The sequence below is a fragment of the Columba livia genome, chromosome 17 (genome assembly GCF_036013475.1).
Source record: "Columba livia isolate bColLiv1 breed racing homer chromosome 17, bColLiv1.pat.W.v2, whole genome shotgun sequence".
Lineage (NCBI taxonomy): Eukaryota > Metazoa > Chordata > Aves > Columbiformes > Columbidae > Columba > Columba livia.
Window position 1 is genome coordinate 3327546 of NC_088618.1, and position 14773 is coordinate 3342318.

The 14773-nt window shown below is 50.5% G+C and overlaps 1 protein-coding gene across 20 annotated transcripts in view; it reads left to right on the top strand.

Moving 5' to 3' along the window:
• Positions 1-14773, top strand: part of NCOR2 (nuclear receptor corepressor 2) — a 214985-nt gene that overhangs the window by 18551 nt on the left and 181661 nt on the right. The gene's annotated exons all lie outside the window — the stretch shown is intronic.

A 14773-nucleotide genomic window follows, 5' to 3' on the forward strand; every position in this document is an offset into this window, starting at 1 on the left:
TTGCTGTTTATAAAAGCCTGATTGTGGGACAGTCTGGCCAGATGACCTGAGCTCGTAATTCTCTGTGGTGTGGTGCTGAAATGTCCAAGAAATCTGCCATCTCTGTTGCCTTGTGAATAATTTATGGGTCTCTTGACTCCAAGCTCATAAAAATCGATAACTCTTCTTGGCTCTTTTTTTTTTTCTTTGCAGCTGCAGCTTAGTTAAACTCTCCCATTCTTTTGAGCTGCTGATGTTGAAAGGCTGTGGCTTGTTCGCCTACCTGAGCCATGTTTTCTTTTTGCAGCAGAATTGATCCAGGCTTTGCACAGGGTTGTCTGTCGCTGTTCTTCACCAGGACGCCGGGCTTGGCTTGTCCTCCTCTGTGCCTTTTGCACGGGCTGTTGAAAGTCTTTGGGCTGTCAAAACTTTGCTCCAGAGCTTGGGGAGGTGGAAGCGTTTTACATTCCTGCTCGAGCAACGTGGTACCAGCTCACAAGAGGTTACAGCAACTGCTGGGAGCGCCTGGCAGCAGCGTGAGGCCAGTTCCTGCCAGCAGAACTGCGGCCCCCTTAGCCAAATAATTTGGATATGGATATGTTAATTTATTCCTGCAATTTCTAGGCCTGTCTCTGAACGCTGAAGCTCTCTGATGATCTTTGCTCCCTGTCAGGCTTGGAAATGAAGCCTGAAGTGTACCAGTAACAGCTGTACCCTCTGTGTTGGGTTATTATCCTTTCAGAATTTAATAACGTGACACCCCTTTTTACTGGATAGCTTGTCCTTCCCTCTAGGAACAGATCGATAACAGACCTTGTATCTGCTGTTTGGGTGTAATTGCTGGTGTCAGCTGATGTCTGGTGCTGTTTCTCCGAATCGTGGTGGGCTGCGGGGATTTCTTTTCCAGGCTGGTGTCGCGCCACATCCGTGAGCCTGAGATGAAGAGATGGTTTCGGAGAGAAGTTTCGCTGTTCCCTTCTCTTTATGCTTGTGTTTTGTGATACGTGGGCTGCGTGTCGGGGGGGAGAGAGAAGAAACGAAGCCTCCAAAGCCGGTGGATAACTGTGTCTGAGCCGCGATGCCGCATCTGGGGGACTCCAAGGAAATTAAAGCTGACTGCTTAGTGATGCTCTGCAATGCATACAGATTTCGGTAGGGTAGCTGTAGGTGGAGAAAGGGTTCGGCTTTGCGAGGGGAGCAAGCAAGAGGGCTCTCCATTGCAAAAAATTTATTCTTCCTGAGTCTTTAGGGTAATTGAAGAGGGTAATTGCCGTACTTTCATGCATCTAATCCACGGGTTGCCTGGGGAGGCAGGAGGAAATTATTCAAGTGCGGTGCAGGGGGTGTATGTAGTACAAAAGAGAGGTTTACTCCGTGGCTGCTCGTCCGCTGCCTGGTCCTCCCTCTTCTTTGCTTGGGGTTCCTCCTCCCTGGTTGCAGGGAGCCTTTGGGATGACTGCTGGGGTTCACAGCTGTTGGAAGGAGGGTTGGGTGATCCGAGGGCTGTTTTCCAAGGGAGCAGTGCTTTTTTAATGAGTGGGTTTGAGGTGAAGATTGTGTGCATGGAAATATAGTACTCCGAAAATAAATATAGGGATACGGTAACTATAAAAAGTCTGCAGTATCTAGAACGAAAATACTACTTTATAAATACTTCCTATCGGTGGAGTTGGCCTGTGTAATCCTGCAAGGAAAGAGATGCAGAGTGATTGGTGGCTGGCTCCATCCTGCTTTATCCCTAGACACAAAGTGCCATCTTAGATATGGTTATCTCTTGGTATTGCACCCTTAATAGGGGGCATAATATTAAGTTATGGTCTGCGTGGCTGGCTGGGGGAGGCCCACGGCATGGCATTTCTGTCTCATTTTGGTCTGTGGCAAAACTCCCGTAGATGGAGTCAAGGCCGGGCTCTTGTTATGTGTATTTGTGTAATCACCTTGTCTCCAGAGAGCGCAGAACTGCTGGGAAATGCACACCCATTTCATTAAGAATACTCGATGCCCGTTTTCCTAGCCGAAAGCTGCATGCTGTCATGGGCATATTTTTGTTTATTTATAACACCTGCACTTACAGCGCCGTGCAATCATCTGGAGAATGGGACGAGTACCTAAAACCACGGGGTGGGGGGAATATTTGGAAATATAAAACCTGCCCTGTGCAGCTGTGTGTGCTTCCACCGCCCAGAGCCGTGACCCGCGCTTGGCCTGTGCTATGTACTGCACTTCCCCCTACTTTTTTCTTTATTTTAATTTTCATTATTATCTCTATTTCTGTACCCAATTAAACTGGGAGGTGGAGGGGTGGGAGAGCGGAACAAGACAGACGGATATAATGGGGCTAAATCCTGCCCAGCTGTTTTCTCAGCAGCCATCTCCCTTACAATCCCAAGGAAATAAATGCTCCTCTCGAGGGTCCTGATGGTTAATGATGATTTGAAGAGCGCACACAAACATCTCTGCAGATGCAGCCTGCCCGCGAGATTCCGGTCGTGCCGCAAGCCCTGGGACCCCGCTCCTCCCGCATTCAGCGTGGTGATAAATCATTCATAGCCTCGGCAAATGCAATTCTCCTCTTCGCTCTGCACATAAACAGTTCAGGACCCTGAAGAAAGCCTGCATTTGTACTCGTAGGAGGATGAGGCAAGCGCTGTGACAGCTGGGAGGATCTGAAATGAGAGTTACGGGAAGGGCTCTGAGCGCATGGCTGTAAAAGCAATTCTGTATGGATAGGTGTTCTGCTTTGGAGCTGTCCCAGGGTGATAAAGGGAGGATAGAGATGTGCTCCTCTTGTGTCCTGACAAATCAAAATTACAGCAGTGCTTAGCCCTTGTTTTGTAGGGATCTGGTTGCAAACATTGATTGTGATGTGCCTCTCATGTTCAGGTGATAAAGGGAGTGGTGAAGAGGTGCTGAGGTGGAAAACCAGAACGACCTGGAGTCCTGATTGTAGTTGTGCAAGACACAGGTTCAGGAAGGTCTCCTGGTTTGGTGTTTTGTCTGTGTTTTTCAGTTCAGGCTGAAATGTGCAGCGGTTTGGCTGGGTTGGGGCAGGAGGGGTTGCCCCAGGCCGTTCGCAGCTCCCGGTGCTGAGCGGAGGGTCACTGGGCTGGAACAACTCATCTCTTGCTGTTTCGAGCAGACATCCGGCCCTTCGACTTCACTCCTGTCTGTGAACTAATTTGGGTTTCTGGTTATGAGTGTTGCACCGCGAGCTACTACAGGGAAAGGGAGAAACACACACGCACCTACACACGCTCTAGAAATATGTCAGTCGGGCTTGCTGAGAAACTCAAGCCCAAGCATGACCTACTTTGAGACTGTTACAATCTGCAGGGGAATGCCCTCTGGATTAGATCAGCCTGATCCTATCAATTTGTGCTCTGGGCTGGAGGAAGCACTGACTGAGTTGCTTATTTTTCCCCTTTTGCACATGAAATGAGGGAAGACTCTTTCTTTCCCTCCTAGCACTCAGACTTGAGACCAGCAGAGGTGTGTTTGGGAAGTACAGCAGCCTGGGCTCTGCTCTTCCAATATTGGTCTGTGTTGACACCTTTTAGCTGGGAGGCATCTGTACCACGGAACAGCGAAGTCCATCCTTGTTTGTGCCTGCCCCGCGATGCCTCAGCCAGTCTCCCCAGTACCCTCTTGGTATTTGGCTGTTTCAATCTGTTTGTTTGGGTTTGTTCTTTTTGTCTGATCCGCTGCACTGAGAGACACTTTAATAAAATGTGAGAAATTCTCTAACCCTTGTCTTTCCCCTCCTGTCACCAGCCATTGTTTATGTAGGAGCTAGAAATCTTTATTTTTCCCAACTAACAAATTGCTTCCAGAGCTCAGCAAGGATGTGCATATCCACAGCAAGAAGGAAACAAACAGGGAGGCTGCGTTTAATTTCAGTGTCTGCCAGCAAGGGGGGACCCGGCGCTTGCCAAGGAAAGATTTTTGGAATAGAGGTGCACCGCACTTAATTTTCCAGGAGACTTTCTGAAAATAAAGAAGCTGGAATGGAAACAAAGCTCGCTGTGATGAAGAGAAATCGCTACCCGTTGGCTGGGAGTCGAGGCTTTGATTGCGGAGGTGGCTTCGCCTCGGGTGACTCTGGGGGGCTCTCAAAGAGGCTTTTCTCCCATCTGCAGTACCTGGCACAGCGAGAGGAATGAGGAGCAAGGGGTGTTTGGTCCACTGGTGTGAATTGTTGTGCAAGACTTCAAAGAGATGTGGAAATACCTAATCTGTCACTTTCAAAGGGAGGAATAAAATATTCTGATAGATTCTAAATGGAACCGCGTCAGCAGTGCCTCTTCCACCGATGCCTTTGAGCTGCTCGCTGATCTTTCTGATTGGGGTAATGCAGTGAGGAAGATACAGTATTCCCTCGAGGGGAGCAGCTTGTGAACATTACTGTTCAGTCAGCCTGAAAAGCTCTATTACAGACAGATTTAGACCCGTCTTTGTGTGCTGAGAGGCACAGCCTGGCTTCCGGGAGCGGGCTTTGTCTGGAGGACAGGTGCACGTTGGGCTGAATTATATTTACGCTTTTCATTTCTTGCCTGTACCACTTTCACCTACTGTCTCGAGGAGGGGGTTGGGGAGAGGGTTGGAGCAGGCTGGTTATCTGGTTTGTGGGTCCCGGCAGCGAGACGTCTCTCGGGCAGGACTGCAGCATCGCTTGCACGGGCCCAGCTGGGTCTGGCAGCTCTCCAGGCTCCTGACGAGCTGTCCTCAGCGGGAAGGTGAGGGGGAAGCAGATTTGCAGACAGCCCAACTGGTATTGATTTTCTTCATTTCTCGCACGCCCCGCCAGGTTTTTCAGCTGTAGCCCAGCGGCTGTGGGTTGTGCTTGTGGGACTGGAGCATGCTGGTGGTGTGGCTGTACGGCCATGGCGTTTCCTCGTATAAATCGTCAGGCTCAGCTGGTTGTCACTGCACAGTTCTTGGGATGATGTCATTTGGTGCAGAAATGGAAGGGTTGTGCCTGATGTTGGCTGCTCCTTTTGCTATCTTGTGTATTTCCATGCCCTACCACCTGCTTTCAGCCCTGAAAGCCTGGTCTTGCAGTGAAACGCACTGAATACAGCATGTGGAAAAAGTCCCAGGAGGTCTCTATGTGTTCTTGGGAGCTGCTGAAGACACGTGGGGAAGATTAAAGTCAGGTGGATAAACCATCAGCCTCACTGAATGTGCTGCGAGGGTGTCTTCAAGGTTTCGTCTGCCTTTCCCGAGTGCTGCAATAGCTTGCACTGATCTAGAGGGGATGTCATGTAGGAGTTTTTGGAACACTATGAATATGGAAAAGGGAGACGATTTCCTGAAAGCACAGCACAGATTGTTCTCTGTGTCTCAGCTACACTGGAGCACTCGAGAAATATCTTTTATCTCCATCATTGTGCTCTTCATGTCTATCCCTTGAGGAATTTCAGCAGGGCAGTGAGGATCGTACAGCCTTAGTGTAGCTCGAGCTCTTCTGCGCTTCCCTATAGTGAACACGTCTCTTTGAGGCTTTGGGTATCGTGCTTCCCAGGTGTCCTGGAAGGACCACAGCATCCTGTCTCGCTCTGCAGAAGCCGCACAGCTGGAAACAGCAGCGCATGCTGCAGAGTAATTGCCAGCTGCTCACTGAGGTGCTGTGGGATTGGGCTGCATCGAGCAGTTTTAAGAGAATTGGGCTGTAAATCCCCTGTGCTGTGGCACGAGGGGGAGGCAACCCTTGGAGATAAGCGTGAAAATCCATCGCAGGGTGTTTTTGGTGCCCCGGATGTGGGAAGAGAAACAAGACCACTTCCCTTCATGCCTTGAAGCTGTGTATCTCTTCTTGGCACCCAGCAGGAGGGAGGACATGTGGGGCTGGTCCTGGAGTCACAGCTTCTCCCATGGGGGCTTGAGCTGCTGCTTACAGAGGACAGGGATAATATTTTATGCTCTGGACCAGGTCCATTGGGGTGTGTTAGCGCCTTTGAGGCAGCTTCACAGCTGCAGCAGAGGAGCCCTGGTCACGCCAGCAAAAGCAGCTCATGGAGACATGCTGGCTCGGGCAAGCTGCTGTCCCGAAGCACGACACAGCTCCTCTGAGCCCACTGCCAGGCCCGGCTTAGTGTGGTCACAGCTATTGGTTCGGCTGCCGGAGGAGACGATGCAGAAGGGAGGAAGGAAGGAGAAGTTCCCTTTGAAAAATAGCAGCGACAGCAGGAGAGCAGCGAGGGTGAGGCCTATTGATTACACGCTTATCTCGGTTTCCTTTGTGCCTCTGCTGGAAGGCACGCTGTGTGGACAAAGAAACCCTCTCAGTGGTCTGAGAGCGGTGGTGGAGCAGGGTCTGGTGCAGCCTTCGGGAACTGAAGCTGCAAATTCTGGTCTGGCTGAGCCTAACCAGAAATCCTGACTTCTTTGAGACAGCAGAACATCCCCAGTGCGACAACCTTCCTGGAAGAAAGAGTTTTGCTCTTCGTATGGGGTCTGAACTATCTACTGAAGGCAGCTAGCGTGTGGGCTTATGGAGCAGCTCTGAAACGTTGAGGTTGTCTTTGTGCGTTACTGCAGGAATCCATAAAAGTCCTATTCATGCAGCTGGCATTAAAAAATTTAAAGGACCGTTTATGTGGGGAACTTAGAGCTGGCTGGCTCGGCAGCTGCAGGCAGCTCCGTTGTGTCGCCACATGGTCTGGGATTTGTCCTGCTTGTAAAATGCTGCATGTAAAGAATCTCTCAAGCCCCGAAATGCTTCCCCCAGAGTCATTTGTGCCACATTCTTAGTATCTGAGTCTATTCCCTTTCCAGTCTCTGTTTTCTAAGTGCAACACAGGTTAAGGGTGGAGAACTTGCAATCTTTTTGGAGGGGGGCAATGGTGACCGAGCCATCTTCTGAATTGGGAAAGCTGAGAATCATCATCAAGGTGGCTTATGTGCCTGGAAACTGGAAACTTTGCTGTTCTAATTCACACTAGCTTGCCTGGTTGTCTTTGTCAGTGTGTTTGGGTGCCTGTTTGTGCATCAAAGGTTGTTTGCAACAGGCCCTTCAATGTGAGGGTAGTTTTGCTCCTCTGTACAAATGTCATGTTCCCTAAATCTGGCTGGGAGTGCTCTAAGTGAGTCAGAATGTGGGACCTGCAGGGATTGGTGTTTGTGGGGCTTTTATGTCACCTTAGAGCGGTGCAGAAGGTGAATCCCTTGCAGCAGTCCCTTCCTCATGTTATTCCGTGGCTGTTCGTGGTTACGCGAGAGCTGTGAGCAGCCTGGTCCTGGGAAATGCCGCCTTTTCCCTTTTAGGAAGGAGTGAGGAGTGGACATGGACTGAAGAAACAAGCTGGTGTCGTGGGGGTTTGGCAGCTGTTTTTACATAGGTTCTCAGCTGGGAAACCTGTGTGTCCCTGGGCGTGGGCCTTGCTGGAGGAGGACAGTTGTGGGTGGATGTCATTGGTGTGACCAGCTGATGGAAGCAGATTTTGCTGTGTGCACCTTGTGCTAGAAATACCAGGGTGTCTTGGGAAGGGGATGGTGTGGGTTGGCAAGGCTGGGTGTGGGCAGGGAGGTGTGGGAGCAGCCTGTTCCTCGGGGAACGCTGAGAAAACCCAGCACTGTTGGAAGGAGGACCCAGGACATGGTGACCAGGTGTGGCAGCCTCTCATGAGGTGCATGGTCTCTTTTGGGAGGACGGATGTTCCTCCATGGCGTGTGATGGGTGATGCAGCTCCTTTCCCAGGTTTCTTACAAAGCTGACTGTGTCCCCTGCGTGTCACTGACCGAGTAACACACTTGTTCTGTTGATTTGGAATGGGGAAAACAGAGCCGGAGTGGGAGTGCACATGGCAGATGCCTGTTTTCTTTCAGAAAGCCTGGGGGTAGTAAAGACCTAATTAGCATTCTTGTGAAGGCAAGTCATAGGGAGGCTCCAGGATTAGGTTTGCAAGGAGAGAGTTGGCATTGGTGAAAACAACAGATTGCTGGAAATGTACAGGCAAAGTGCTCGATGCTCTGGCGGAGGAGACAGGGCGGCTTGGCAGGGCTGGGGGGAGCAGCCGGGTACGTGGTACGAGGCCATGAGTTTACTTCAACATGGACCGCATGGTGGCTGCAGTTGGTGTCCCATGCCAGTGCTTTGTACTTTGCATCCTGAACGCCGCTCTGATGGTGCTGAGGTGGGAAAGGTCTGAGGGTTTCTGCTGGACGGGGGCAGGGGATCCTGGGGTCACCAGCCTGCCCGGGCACCAGACCCTCCATCGTCAGCACAGGAGTTAAGCGGCAGGTTGCTTAATCTCTGCAGTTCCACTTCATGTGCTGCTTTGGAAAGCTTTCTTTGGAGAAGATCCAGGGATCAAATCCTTGTGCGAGGCCGGTGATCTCCAAAAGTTCATGATTGTTTTTCCTTGTACCTTTTTGTCTCTGAAGGAGAGTTTACATGTGCTTTTGTTGGCTGGGAGAGGTGCTCTTGGAGAAAACCAATTAATGTTTAAGACATTGAACCTCCGGTGTACATCTAATCACGGTATTTCTGCATTTGCAGTGGGTTTCATTCATCATGATGAAGTTTAGCGTAGCACAGCTCTCTTGCTGGTCTTCCAGTCCTCTGCCTGAGGCACATATGCTGCCATTAATTTTCCACTATTATCCACTCAGGTGTCCTGTGTGATCCAACATGCGTAATTTCATTCTCCTGAGCACCAGCTCTTCCGATCTGAACTTAGCAGTGTGATTTGCGAGCATCATAAGGAAATGAATCTTTCTTTTCTGGAGATAACTGCTTCCTGAATTTCTGTTCTATTTGTAATGCGCTAATAACCTCCATCCACCAAATCCTGCTCCCTTGGGTTTCTGTTGAACTGGACTGTTCCTTGCTGTGTTATTGTTACATCCAGAGCCTGCTGGGGACCTGTTGTGCTTGGTGCTGCTCCAGGGGGACGCCGGTCAGTGTGTTAGACACACCACAGGCTCGTTGAGGATCGGCGTGGGGCAAATCTGCAGCAAACATTTGGAAGACATGGGTGCCAGAAGCCTTGGGAAAAAGGAAAATAACTGCGTTTACATGGGCTGAGCATGTAAATCCAGGGAATGTGGCGATGGGTGTGGTGTAAAGCTCTCAGTAGAATAAAGGCGGTTGTATAAAAGCTGACTGTAAATGGGCTGAGTTTCAGAGCTGGCCTGCCTACAAAGCATGACCAGGGGCAGAGTGTCTTTGGCGCTGGGTAGGCGGACAGGAGAGCTTTGAGAAGGCTGTTCTGTGGCTTTGCAGCTGTTTGATGCTTTCAAAGCTTGGCTTCAAAGGTGGGGGTGCTTTGGGTGTCTTTGTTCCTGGGTGAAGAGGCTGAGGTTCCCTTTGACGCCCCCGAGTCCTCTGCAGCATCCCTGTCATGGGCTGCGATGCTCAGATATAACCATTTCACAAGTGGTTTGGCTTCTGGTGCCCGGTGGTGCATCACTTCTGCCGGGCTGGAGTCGTTTTTCCATAGCCTGGGTCTTTGAGCTGGAAACGCCCGACTATCAGGCCCTAGAGCTGGACAAAAATGCAGGAAACTTGTGGACTGAGCAAATACCTCTCATAGCAGACTGTTTGCACAGAGAAGCAAAGTTTAGAAGCAAAAGCAAACACGCGCCGGCGGAGGGCGAGGCAGGGGAAAAACGCTGAGACGCATTTCTCTGTGTGCAGGCCCGTTTCTTACTTGGCTGCTCCCAGGATTTAACGCTGACGATCCAGAACTTGACAAGGCAGCGTTTTGCTATGTGCTTGTTAAACCGCTCAGCCAGCGCAAGGCGTTCGAAACCAAACCATCGATGATAGTGTGACTGCTGACACAGTCGAGTTTCCTGAGGACAACTGTGTGTCCCGGAGCCGAGCGTGGGAGGCCCTGGCCAGCCTGGGAGGAAGGACAAGCCATGAGGATTTTCTCTTTCAGCTCCCTTTGCAGTCCCCATGTCTTCCTTGTCCTTGAAATGCTTGTGTGGAGTCATAGACCGTGGGGTCTGCAAGGCAGCAGGAGGAGGAGAGTTGTGTAACGATGGACCCAAATATTTCATTAGCTAATGATGCTCTATAATTTAATTAAAAGTATCTTAGAATATCTAGGCAGCATTAGGAATATGCCTTTGCCTCCCCTCAAGCCTACTGCTGATAAGTGCATTAATCCATTTGCATTTGTTCTGTAAAGGCATGTTTCTATCAGGTTTTTGGGAAAGTCTGTTTCCTTTTAAATGGAGTAAAGATAAGGCAAGACACTTGAGTCTTTTGTGGGTAGAGCCTGTAATCCTCCACACGAGGGGAGTTCTGTTTGAGGCTTTGTCTAGCGTTTCAGTGGTACAGTATGTTGCTGACTATTCTTAGCCTGCTTTGCATAGGTAATTAATTTGTCCCCTACAGTAATTTCTCTGTAGTGATAATGCAGTAAATGTCAAACTTATGTAGTTACGTGTGAGTAAATGTAAAAGAGCTAGTCATGGTATAAATTACTGAGATGATGAGATGGGTGTGTAGAAAATATTGTGCATTGAGTGCTAACAACAGGCTGTACTGTCTTCAACGTATAACACAAATAGTTTGCGCTCTGAACAACTCATAGTCCGAGCCCTGATAGCAGTAAGTACAAAGAGTGCATGCCACACTTGGGAAATCGTTTTCACAGGTGTTTTCCATTTAGCCCTTGCGGTGGCAAAGTTCTGTTCACTTTTTTTATTAACAGATGGAAAAATCGAGGTTTGGAGACCTTAGGTGCCATGTTGTGGGAAGATGTTATCAGAGCCCGGCTGAGCTGTGGGGTGCTGTGCGGGTGTCCGTCTCTGTGCTCCCGCTGCTGAGCGTCCCCGTAGGGCCAGCGCCTGGGATGCGCCGGGTCCTTTGTCCTTCGAGGGGCAGGAGGGGCTGGTTGTCAGCAAAGGGAGCAGAGCTGGGGGTGCCGAGTTTCCCTGCAGTGAAGAGGAGGCCCTTTGTGGCGTGGGCACTGTGTGTAATTGCACTGAGCTGTGTGTCAGCTGTTTCCTGCTCGGGTGGCATTTGATCTGCAGCGGAGATCGAGTCCTGGTGACGTCGTCCATTGAAGCTTTTGCTGCTGTTGTTTCAAGGGAAGCCGGTATTACTTATTAATGTGGTTTTCAGAAGTTGGCCTGCAAGAATATGTTTGAGGGTCGTCTTGTTTTTTCTTCTCCAGATGCTTTCCACCTATTAGACATCCTCGTTGTCTGTCATTTCGTCAGAAGAAAAGATGTCTGGCATTCTTGGTACTTTATATTTGAAGAAAAAAATAGTTGAAAATCAACAAAAAGGCTTCTGCTGTGCGTGCATTTATTTCTTTGTGTGCAGGGTCTTTCACTGCTCAATTCTAAACGGTTGAATTATTAAACTTGAAAAGCATCTGCTCTTTAGAAAGCATTCACATGTACAGTAAACATGATGGATAACAAGGCAGAGCCTAATCTAATTGACACAGCTCTGTTGATGTTTGTAATACGGGTTTGTGTGTGCTCTTATGTTAAAGTTGTGGGATTTACCGTGTACTGCTGCTGGCTGGTTTTGGGTATCGGCCCCTGTCTTCTGCAGGGCTGAGCATCCTGCGTGGAGCTGGGTTTTCCGTGGGGTGCAGGGGCACACAGCCCGGGGTGACCTGTGGGTGCAGATGAAAGCCTGGTCCATGCTCACCTTTGGAAAAGTCAAAGCTCCCCAGCCCAGTGATGCTCGCAAAGGTGCTTGTTTTGGATGTCTCACGGTTCCTGCAGCCACCTGCGACCTTCAGGGAGGCTTCAGTTCACTGGGACTGGAAGTGAACCAGTTTGCTGTGGCCCAGGGGCTCAGGGGAGGCTCAGCCTGTGGCACCCGTGCCCCACTGTGACATGGGACAGGTCTGCAATGGCTTCTGCTGTGGCTCTGTCTGGGGAGGGGTTGGACACCCCTGTTGTGTGCTGGGGAATAACGATTGCGCTTGCTGATCTGCTCAGGGTGCTTCTGGGACTGTTATATTTGCGTTACATTGGGCCATTTGGCTTCATCTCTTCACTGATTTCTAGACCCTTTTCTGGTGGGAGGCAGAGAGGGACTGATTGATTTGCACCGAGGTGTTCCTGAATCAAAGGCTGGATTTCCTATATGCTTCCTCTTCAGTGCCTTGGAGGCTCCTTTTTGAAGGTTATGGATGTGCAGAATAAGCAGCTCAGTCAGCAGCTGCCCGTGCAGAACAGGAGACCTGTGCAGTCCCACCTACAGCATCTGAACCTCTGCTCCGAGTGGCTTTTCCTCCCCTCCTTCCACCCCGCTGTGAATAACTAACCAGCGCAGGACTGCTGGTGCTTGGGAGGCCAGACTGGGGTTGAAAACTTTCCCACATGAAACGCGCTGGCAGTGCCAGCAGAGATGAGGGCGAGAGGAGCCGGCTCTGCCGTGCCAAAGTGCTCTTTCATCTCTTTTCAGCTCTCCCCGTGAGGGGTCCTGGCTCACAGCACACGGATGCCTTGTGCAGATGTCTTGGCTGGGGAAAAAAAGTGGCCCCTTTTCCCTCCCAAGCAGAGCAGAGAGGTATAAGAAAGCTATTGATTTGCTGGTAGCCAAAGTGAGCCAAGCCAGGCGATGCGGTGCTTTACTGAGCCTGGATTAAGGCTTTGTTACTCTGAAATTTTAAAAAAAAGTTGAAAGTAGAGTTGTTTTTTTGTTTATCCTTGTTGGTAAGCAAATTGCTAGCTGGGTGTTGTTTACCTGCTGGTTATTTCCCAAGCAAATGAGAGGCAGAGACAGGCGCTGAATAAAGGCCGGGTGTTGTCCCGCTCCGGTGCTGCCAGGCTCGGCTCTCGGAGCTGTCTCGTCACCCGGGGTGGCACCTGTGCAGCGAGGGGGTGGCAGGAGTCCAGCTCTTAATGGGCAGTTGGCTCTCCTGCTGGTGGGAATGCTGGTGGGCTTGGTAGCGGCGGTGAGCAGGGTGCCCAGGAGGGGCTGGGCTGGGAAGCTGAACTTTATTGCAGCCCTTAGTGTTGGTCACTTGCCCCTCGGTGGCGTGGGGGAGATCAGCCCGGCCAAACTTCGCCGCTCTATTTCACTTCTGCTGGAGGAGATACAGCAGGTGGTCTCTGGGGCTCTTAATCTTGTCTTTTCCTGAGCACCAGATTCAGCCTTGAAGGCTTTTCCCTTCTGGCAAGCAGGTATTTTTGAGGAAAAGTGATTTTGGGGAACAGTGCAATTTGTTTCCTTGGTACTCTCCTGCAAAAGTCATCAATCTCGGCTTTGCGTTCCCTTGGCTGCCGTTGCAAATGGTGTTGTAGTGCCCGGCTGCCGCATCAGGCGGGTTAAGGCGCGGGAGCGATGGCTGCGGCGCTGCCAGGACGGATGGGGAGCGATCTGGATGCCGTTCAGCGCGGGGAGGTTGGCCAGAGGACTGCAGCAGCCAGCTCTGCAAACAGGGTGAGCTGGCATCGAGATCCCGCTGCCTAAACGTGTTAAAATTTAGCTTTAATGCTGTGGTGGGGCATACACGTCGGATCGCGCTGAACGCTTCTGTTGATCCTAAAGGCTGGAAACCCTGCTTGGTGCACATGGTGCAGCTGGTTTTGCTTTACTCGATGGAGCTGAGAGGTTGGCCAGAATTAGTGCCTGCTGCTTGTCTCAGTTGCCCTGCCAAATTCACATTGTCTTGTTTTATTTTGAGGAAATAAGGTTGCTTTGTGGTACAGCACGAATGTCAGCTGAGATGTTTTCTGCAATTTCTGGTGTCACCTCGTCCTCACTTTGCTCACATGCGATGGACGAAATGCTCCTCGGACTTTGCGGGGGGGGGAAAAAAGCGGGCTTTTCTGGGTGTTTTCAGTTGCTAGAGAGCTGTAACAACCTTTAATCTTAAGGTGCAAATTGTCACTGCAGCAATTTCTCAAGGAAAAGCAGCCTTGTGAGGAAATGGAGCTATAAATGAGCGTGGCTGGGCTTCTGGCGGGGTGTCTGGAGGGAGTTTGTGCTCTGGCCACAAGCCAGGCTTTCAGGGGCAGCTTAGCAGAGCTGTGCTGGGCGCCCAGGTACCTCCTCGCCGTGGCGATAAGCGAGAGCGTGTGCGCCGCGCCGGATCGCCTGCGTGCTCAGCCCCGCTCACCAGTGCCATGCGTTAATGGATGCAAGCGTGCGCTGGCATTATGCAGTTTACCCACGGGCTTTGAGAATCTAACCTTGTAATTTTAGCAGCTGGCTCAACGCCGCTTCTGAGCAGATAGGCTGCTTAAAATAAATAAATAAAACCCACCAGCCTGTGTTTCCCGTGCATGTCAATATTGGTATAATTTTAAATGGTGTGTTTTCCTCTGGTCACTGACCTATAGTTTATTCCATTATCGACTGCTGGGTTCCTGGCTCTTTGTATTCTGTGGTTAAGTGAACTGTAAGGCTGAAATCATTTGGCTGAGATGGTGTTGCTGGGCAGGAACTTGCTCCAGCTGACTCAGATTGGGGTGAAAGTGTACCCTCTGGCAACTCAAATACTCATTTATCTCCACCTCCCCCCCTAATAAACGGGTTGAACAACATAGTGGAGTATTGATCCTGCTTTCATCTGGCAGCCCCAGGCTGTAGCAGTTACCTTTGTGCCACATTCCTGCTGCTTTCCCAACAAAGCTGCACATTTTCTACGTTTTCTGGAGAGCTTCCTCCCTCCCCTTGGTGACCTTCTCTGGGTTGGACTGTGATGGCTCTGCTGCTGGACAGTGCGGGCAGAGCCTGGTGACATCCATAGGTAAAAGCTCGCTGGGTGGGTTTGATGCTGTGAATACCGTAAAGTTGAGTTTTGTGGCTTGGTAGCGTGCTTTTGTTCCTCAGGCTCTGCTCTAGGAGCTGTTTGCCTTAGGCGGGGGA